Source organism: Gallus gallus, chromosome 10, assembly GCF_016699485.2.
Source record: "Gallus gallus isolate bGalGal1 chromosome 10, bGalGal1.mat.broiler.GRCg7b, whole genome shotgun sequence".
Lineage (NCBI taxonomy): Eukaryota > Metazoa > Chordata > Aves > Galliformes > Phasianidae > Gallus > Gallus gallus.
The window spans coordinates 12,676,566-12,684,102 of NC_052541.1; the positions used below are offsets into that span (position 1 = coordinate 12,676,566).

Below are 7,537 nucleotides of genomic sequence, written 5' to 3' on the forward strand. Positions count from 1 at the left end.
TATGCAGAGTGAGAGGCATTCATAGGTTGGGATGACAACGTTGATGCACGCAGCAGAGCAGTCTTCAGCTTCTCTCAGCTCTGCAGTGCTGTCAGCTGCACTGACTTCAAGGAGGCAGGCAGACTCCTACAGCTCAGGACCTCTGGGGAATAAATGCAATGAGAGAATTGAACTGGTTTTGTTGTGTTTTTTTTTCCACAGCTTCTGTCCTGGCAGTGCCTAATCCCTTCTTCATTTCTGAACTTCTCTTGGCATACGAGAGCAACAGAGAGAAGATGGGGCAGGCTTCGCGCATAACAGGTCTGTCTGCAGGGCTGTTAGAGTTCACTGATCACATTAGGATGAGCCCCGTGCCATATGGCACTACCTGCCCCGGACATCAAGAAAGCTATGTTGATGCCAGCATTCTTCACAGCAGAAACCTGGATCCCAATTGCGATAAGTGTTTTAAATGCATGTATTAAGTCCAGCCCTATTCAAGCAGCTACATCCTTTTAGCCCACTAAAATCAGTGTGCTTTTACTAGTGCCCTCCCTCAAGGTCTAACCCTAGAGGCTTAGCAGGGAACCTAAGACATGGTTCCATGGTTTTGGTAGTATGACACTAAGCATGACTGCATGACTACTACACCACTTCTGGCACAAATCAGGAGACCACGTCAGCATTACAGAACATAACCAGATGCTAATGACCTCTTGCTGTTACATTCAAGCTGAGGAGGACCAAATGGTTTCAAACTAATAGAGGGGAGATTTAGACTAGATATAAGAAAGAAGATTTTACAATTGGGGTGGTGAGGCATTGGCACAAGTTGCCCAGGGAGGTGGTGGGTGCCTCATCCCTGCAGGTTGACATTGCAGGTCAGGCTGGACGGGGCTCTGAGCACCTGATCAGCTGTAGTGCCCCTGTTCAGTGCAGGGGAGTCGGACCAGATGGCCTTGAAGGGTCCCTTCCAACTCATATGCTTCTATGGTTCTGTGATTCCATAAGCTGTGATGATTGGTTCTGAAGCTGAATTTTTTTTTTTTTTTTAAACTGTGTTTTATTAAAATGCAATGAGAAATAAATAGGGAACTATTTAATACACTGTGCCATTGGGAGCAAGAGATGCCGGCACAGTATTTCTTTCCAGCCACTCCTGGATCAGAGGGAGATCATCACAGCCTCATTGGCCACAGGACCCTGGCTGATGCAGATAGCCCTTAACATTTGGCTGGTGGGGACAGTAAAACAATATTTATGTACATCGTCCTGAGAATCATAGAGCTAAATAAATGTGACAGCTTTCATTTGGCACCCGAAGCTTGCTGCTGTCGCTCTGGGTTTTTCTTTTTGCCACATAACATGAAATCACTGTCAGTTTGATGGTATATAGCAGTGTTTCTGAAGCACAAAGGTTAGGGGGTTGGTAGGTGCGTCAGAATTATTTACGTTTGCTATGCATAAAATGGCACTTGGGGAGCAAGGCAGGCTGCCAAGAAGGAGAGGAGTCTGTGCTGCCTGCTTGCTCTCTTGTAACAGGGCTGGATTGTCAGGGTAGGATTTATAAAAATTGCTTCCAAACAGTATCATCTTCCCCCAAATGGATGTGCCCCTGTCTGTTGCAGCGAATGTCATTATTGCTATTCTCGTGGCAAGATGTCTATCAGGCTCTACTTTTGTTTATAAACAAATCTGCCCGCCCTGCCTAAGATATGGATAGTTTAAGGAAAAGTACCGTGAGCAAAGGAAGAAGTTAATTATATTTCAGGATCTCAGCAGGGAATGCTATCTCAGAGCATTCAGTGAGATCTGACCAGAGGAGTCACAATTAAAAAACGTCCCCAGGGAGGAACTTGTGAATTATTTACTGTAAGGGGCTTTTCCAGGTTCTTTTAGTTTAATTACACACTCTGAACGAGAAAGGCTTCAGAAACAAATTAACTAAGGGGTTGAAATGGATTTGTTACAATCATGTTTGCAGCTAAGCAAGTGGGAGGCTGCGAGTAAAGTTCAAATATAGGGCAAATCTTTGGGAGCTGGCACTGCACATGGCTTAAAAGTCATATGGAAAGCACCCAAATGCCCGTGCATAGAAATGCAGTCACTGGGATTGTCCAGGATTTCCACTGCCCTCAGAAGACATTATAAGTACTCCACAGGATCAGATCTGATAGCGCTACACGTCCTCACAGCCATTTGACGAGCTGACATTTGTGGGCTCCAAACAGCCTGGTTAACCCTTGCTGGAAGGTACCATAAACACTTCCCTCCTTTTCAAAAGCACGGAGGAAGCCTGACTTGCTCGCCCTCCCACGTCAAATATGCTTTAAGCATTTGCTACTGAAATTGGCCTCTGGAGCTGACCTTTGCTGGAAGACAGCTGCAGCAATCCCAGGTCAGATGTGGAGAAGGGAAGTCAAGAGGCCGGAGGCCTCCTCTCATTTCAACCACTGACTCACTGCTTGGCAGAGAAGGGAATTATCTAATATGCCGGCTAAGGAGTAAGGCAGCCAGTAATACTCTATCTGCCTGTCTGTTGATGCCAGATCTTTTGTATGTAATGGCACTTCTACACTGCCTTTGTCCTTGTGTTTACTTCCTTTTGAAAATGAAAAAGGCCTCTGCTGTGACACCCTGAGCAAGCAGCCAACTGGCTGAGCAGAGCAGCGTTTCTGGTGCATCAGTCCGTGTTCAAGCATATATAACTTCTCTTTACCTTGTGCCTCCTTTTTCTTTCAGATTTATTGCACTTAACACATCTGGCTCAGATGGAAACTGCCCCACAATTAGCAGTATTTCTACCCCCTGCATGCATGCAGTCTTCAACACGTGCCATTTGATTATAGCCTCAAGGTACTGCTATAACATCCTGAACAATAAGTTCTCCACCTTCAGGCAAACCAGCTGAAAATCTGTGGATGAAAGCTGCTTTAGTCATTCATCAGGCAGATGAGATCTCAGCTTTTATTTTGTTATAGTGTAAATCTGCTGCTTAGTTTTCTAGTCCCTATGAAAACTACTGAATCATAAAAACACTTGTAGCAAACGCCATCTTCTCTGTCACCAGAATAATACATTAAATGGCTTATCAACTCCAAGAGACGACTACAATACCTTAGAGATGATTTGGATGTATAGTTAGGGAACAAAATATGTTGACAGCTTTAGAATTGTCCCGATCAGTCGATTTTACTTTGTATTTTACTGTAACGTACCCAGCCGTACTTGGAGAGGAAAAACGAGACAGCTAAATTTCTGCAAGTGTAAGGAAAACCGTAGAAGAAAAGTGGAGTATAAATATAAAATGAAGGATTGTTCTTGAAAGGGCAGAACCGTAAGGTTTGGCTATTCACAGCAGAAGTATTGCCATTTAATTAATAGGAATGGCGAGTCCATATTAACCTTTATGGAAGAGTGCTATAGACTACAATAAAACATAATACTTTCCTGTAGCCTTTTGTTATCACCTTATCAAATGTAATGAAAACTTACTAATAAAGAAATTCCATCACAGTGGCTAAAAAAAATATATATATATATATATATGCTGGAAAGGATCACTTGCTATTAAATAGTGTAGATTCATGAAGTGATTGTTATCAGATGATATTAAAATGTGTGTAACTTTTTCATTCTGGATACAGCTGGAAAAATTGATTACAGATAAACTGTGCCTGCCACCCATGCCTTCCCCTGGGACTTCATCTGCTGCAATTCTACCAACGTGCTGCTGTCTCCCTAACAGGAAAAGCTCATGTATGAACAGTGCTGTTGTAATATATTAAGAGTAGTGGGAAAGGCCGTGGAAGTGAGCCATAAATCTGGAGGTAAGAGCCAGGAGCAGCAGGGGCTCTGCTGTATGCCATTAATAAAGATGTTCCAGAGGCACAGCAGCACGTTGCTGTGGATATCGCTCCTCAGGTCTCCACCACAGCAGAGCTGGGCTTTGGTACACAGCAAGGCAATCAGTCAAATGCTCTCCACTATTGTCAAATGATCCAAGTTGCTCTTGGTAAACACTGCTGTTAGCAGCAAGGTTATCGTTCCTGCTTTTATTTAAGAGTCCAGCTCCATTTTTCACTGTAATACAAGTTTTTCAAGAAATTCCCCATCTTGTTGAACAATGCTGGGAATGCTTTGTTTCCGCATAATTTGCCCCAAAAATAGAGTGAGGTTTTACACTCTTTAGGGCCCCAGCCTTGGCTTTGTACTCAGCCTCCAGCACAACAGGCCTCTGGCTGGGATTAATACCAGCACAACACAGATTATTGAACGAGGAGAATAAAGAGGCACGAGGAGGGTATTTGAGTGCAAAAACTTAAATGTGGTAGAGGAGTGCATCTATCTGGACATCAAGGATAGGGAACCAGGAGCTGTGAATGCCAACAGAGCAGAAGAGGGCCAAGCTCTGCAGCTAGGCCTAACCCCAGTCATCCCCTGTGAGCTATGAGGAGGGAGACCTACAGGCAGAGCCCTGGAGAACATGAGCATTTGTGGGTTCCTTGGGTGGAAACCAAATGCAAATTGCGTTTTAAAGAAAGCATTTAGCTAAAATTAGCACCCATAGCACCATTAGTGTTGTGTCGGCTGTGACAGAAGGCACTGCTAATTGCAAGTGAGCTTCCACCCCACTTGATTATCGTGGTGACACATAGATCATTAACATGACGGTCTAAACATGGAGCAAATTGTTTAAATATTAAACTGTCAACTCCTTCCTCTGATCTCCAGATCACTGCCTAAAACAGGGGGGGGAAATGTGTGTGTAAAAGATGAATTGGGAGCTCTGCCACTGCCTGGCATCACCCTGGTCCCTGTCAGCATGGTGACTACAGCCAGCAGGCTGTGAAATGGCATTTTCTGAGATCTGCTTTGATGCAAATGTATTTAATACTTGGTCACTGCTCTCCTGCAGGCCTCCAACGTGACTGGGCCTGCTCACTGACTCCAAGCATCCAAAGCAAGAGAACTAGATAACCTCTCAGAGTTCCTCCCAACTCTAACAATTCTACAACAAATAGGAAAGGAGAGAGATCATTTGCCAAGAATCAACCTCACCTGCTGCAAATCTGAGTGGAAACCTGTGGGGCAAAGAAAGACAACAACAGAGCCTTTCCCCAGGATGCAAACACCATAGAACAGGACAATAAAATAAGAACTGACTTACCTCCTTCCAGTGACCAGCAACAGCTCAAAAGGAGTGCAGCCTCCAACAGATGCAGCTCCTTCGGCTTCTAGTCCTTAAATGAGTGAGAGGTGGATCTAAGCTTCACCCATATCAATCACTCAGGTACATTGATTGCACCTGAACAACCTGGGTTAGCCATAGCTGGTGCTCAGCCATTGCTTCAGGCCCTGACCTGTCAATTCTACTGCAGAGCCATTCAGCTGCTGCATACAGCCCTCCTTCTGACACAACAGGGGCATTGGACCTATGTGCAAACCCTACGCTGTTTTCCTATTAGTCCTTAGGCCACAAAACATCACAAACATCCCTTGGATGCTCAAAATGTGGTAACTTGGATATTAGGAAGAATTTATTCTCAGAAAGAGCAGTGATGCATTGCCACAGACTGCCCAGCAAGGTGGTGGGAGGTGTTTAAGGAAAGAGTAGATGTGGCACTGAGGGACGTGGCCCAGTGGGCAGTGTTAGTGGTAGGTGGGTGGTTGGATGTTAGAGGTCTTTTCCAACCTTAATGATTCTATGATTCTAAGATTCCGAGGCTACGGAAATTGTTTAGCAGGAGAGCAATGCTGTTGGGAGAAAAATACAAACACATTAATGACATTCAGCCAAAGGATTATCAAAGGCAAGGAACCCAGGGCACTTATTTAGGAAATTATTCAAGGAGGAGACTCTAAGGGATGTGAATTCGTGGTTTCCTTCCTGCGTAATACAGGAGAGCACAGGAAGGCAGCCCTTGAATTCATGGGTCATAACCCTATCTACCGAACAGCTTGAGTACGATCAGTTTAAAATGAGTCTCAGTGCTCTTCTGCTTTTCCCAAGAGCACAGAAAAATTAATCTACCACTGAAGTTTCTCTCTGTCTCAAGCTGTAAAATACAAGTTTGTGCCGATAATTATTTTGACAGCCGTCACACGTGCCTGTTGTGAAGGATCAGCACAGACAGTTTCCAATATGATGTGAACCTGTGGTAATGGCTAATTAGAATGCATTACACAGTCAGTCCCTACAGTTCTCTGTTCCTTAAGAAAATCTGCATTTCGGAAGAGAGCCTTATATTGGATATATAGGGACAAAGTTGCCTGCAGATTTCCATTGTGCTACGCCATACCCATTTGTACCAAAGCATTTTCTTCCGTAGCTCACCAAATATAGCAGCTTTCTTCAACACGGGAACAAGACTCAGAAAAGGCTTTGTCCTCGTTCTCCTTATAGACAAGCAGGTACAAAAATACCAAGCAATACGTAGCAGGAGCAGAAGTGTTAGAGGTTACCTAAGGAATTTCGTACAATGCTACTTTGACGTCAGAGTTGTCTCAAATACTACCTGCTGTCAGTGTAATATCTAGAGGGTGAGTAAATCTGTTTCTCACACAGACTTCTCAAAACCAGACTCAGAATGAGTTAGAAGCTTTTGAATAGGACTCTGATTTCTAAGTCACGTAAGTATTTGCAATGTTACCCAGAATCAGGTTGCACGTGCAGACTAGTTTTAAGCAGCACAAACATATTCACATTCTTCTGTGCTGGAGGTATTAATCCACATATGGATATTCAATTACTATCAGAGCAAACCATTCACGTGCACTAGAATCAGATAAAAATATGCAAAGCAGGTGGCTTGAGGCTCATTTGTACTGAAATTCCTTCGGCTGTTTGAAGAGACTTTGTAATGTCAGCATACTCCCACCTGAGTACATTCTTTACTGTGAGCAGAGTAAAGTGGCCTTCTTGTATGTGAAAGTTAGATCTGAATATGTTCGCTTCAAGGATACAGGATTTTTGTTTCAAGATAAAAATGACCAAATAGGTAAAATAACCTAATTATTGCCTTTCTTTCAAGGACTCAAGGAACTTATACAGTGAGAATCTGTGAAAAATAAATGGAAACCTGGATTCTACTTCTCTAATTTTCTCCTGCTCATCTTTTATCCTTTCTTTCTTTTTCTTCCTCAACTCCGTATTATCATTCCTGCTGTCCTTATCAGCATTATTGCTTTTGTTGGCCTCCAGTTCGGAGTCCTGCCACCCCGGCACCATTTCATCTCTCCAGATGCAGAGTGGGGGTTTAGGATAAAATCTCATCCTTTGGGAGTCCATGGAGATGCATGGGAAAAAAAATAAAAAAGCAGATAAGAACAGTAAGTCTATAAATCTCTACGTCTATAAATCTTAAAATGGATTACTGATTACAGTGACTCTTTAATGGAAAGAGTGACAGCTCATGTAGACAAAAGGCAGTGTAATTCATGGAGGCTATTAAATTTGAGAGGCCTTTTCATTCTCATTTGTCTTTCGATGTTATGTGTCGATTTCTGGGAGATTATTCTCTGGGGAGGATGAGCCCTACTCATCAGAGCCTGAAAA

The 7,537-nt window shown here is 43.4% G+C and overlaps 1 protein-coding gene across 12 annotated transcripts in view; it reads left to right on the top strand.

The window, feature by feature from the left end:
- Window positions 1-7,537, top strand: part of MTHFS (methenyltetrahydrofolate synthetase) — a 32,104-nt gene that overhangs the window by 21,634 nt on the left and 2,933 nt on the right. For 3 of the 12 annotated variants that reach the window (XR_005862563.2, XR_005862556.2, XR_005862555.2), the window contains one exon: window positions 202-7,071. The gene's annotated coding sequence lies outside the window, so the exon portion shown is untranslated. Of the gene's footprint in view, window positions 1-201; window positions 7,072-7,537 lie in introns of those variants that run through there. The other 9 variants (XR_005862559.2, XR_006931008.1, XR_005862561.2 and 6 more) reach the window with 7 other exon arrangements.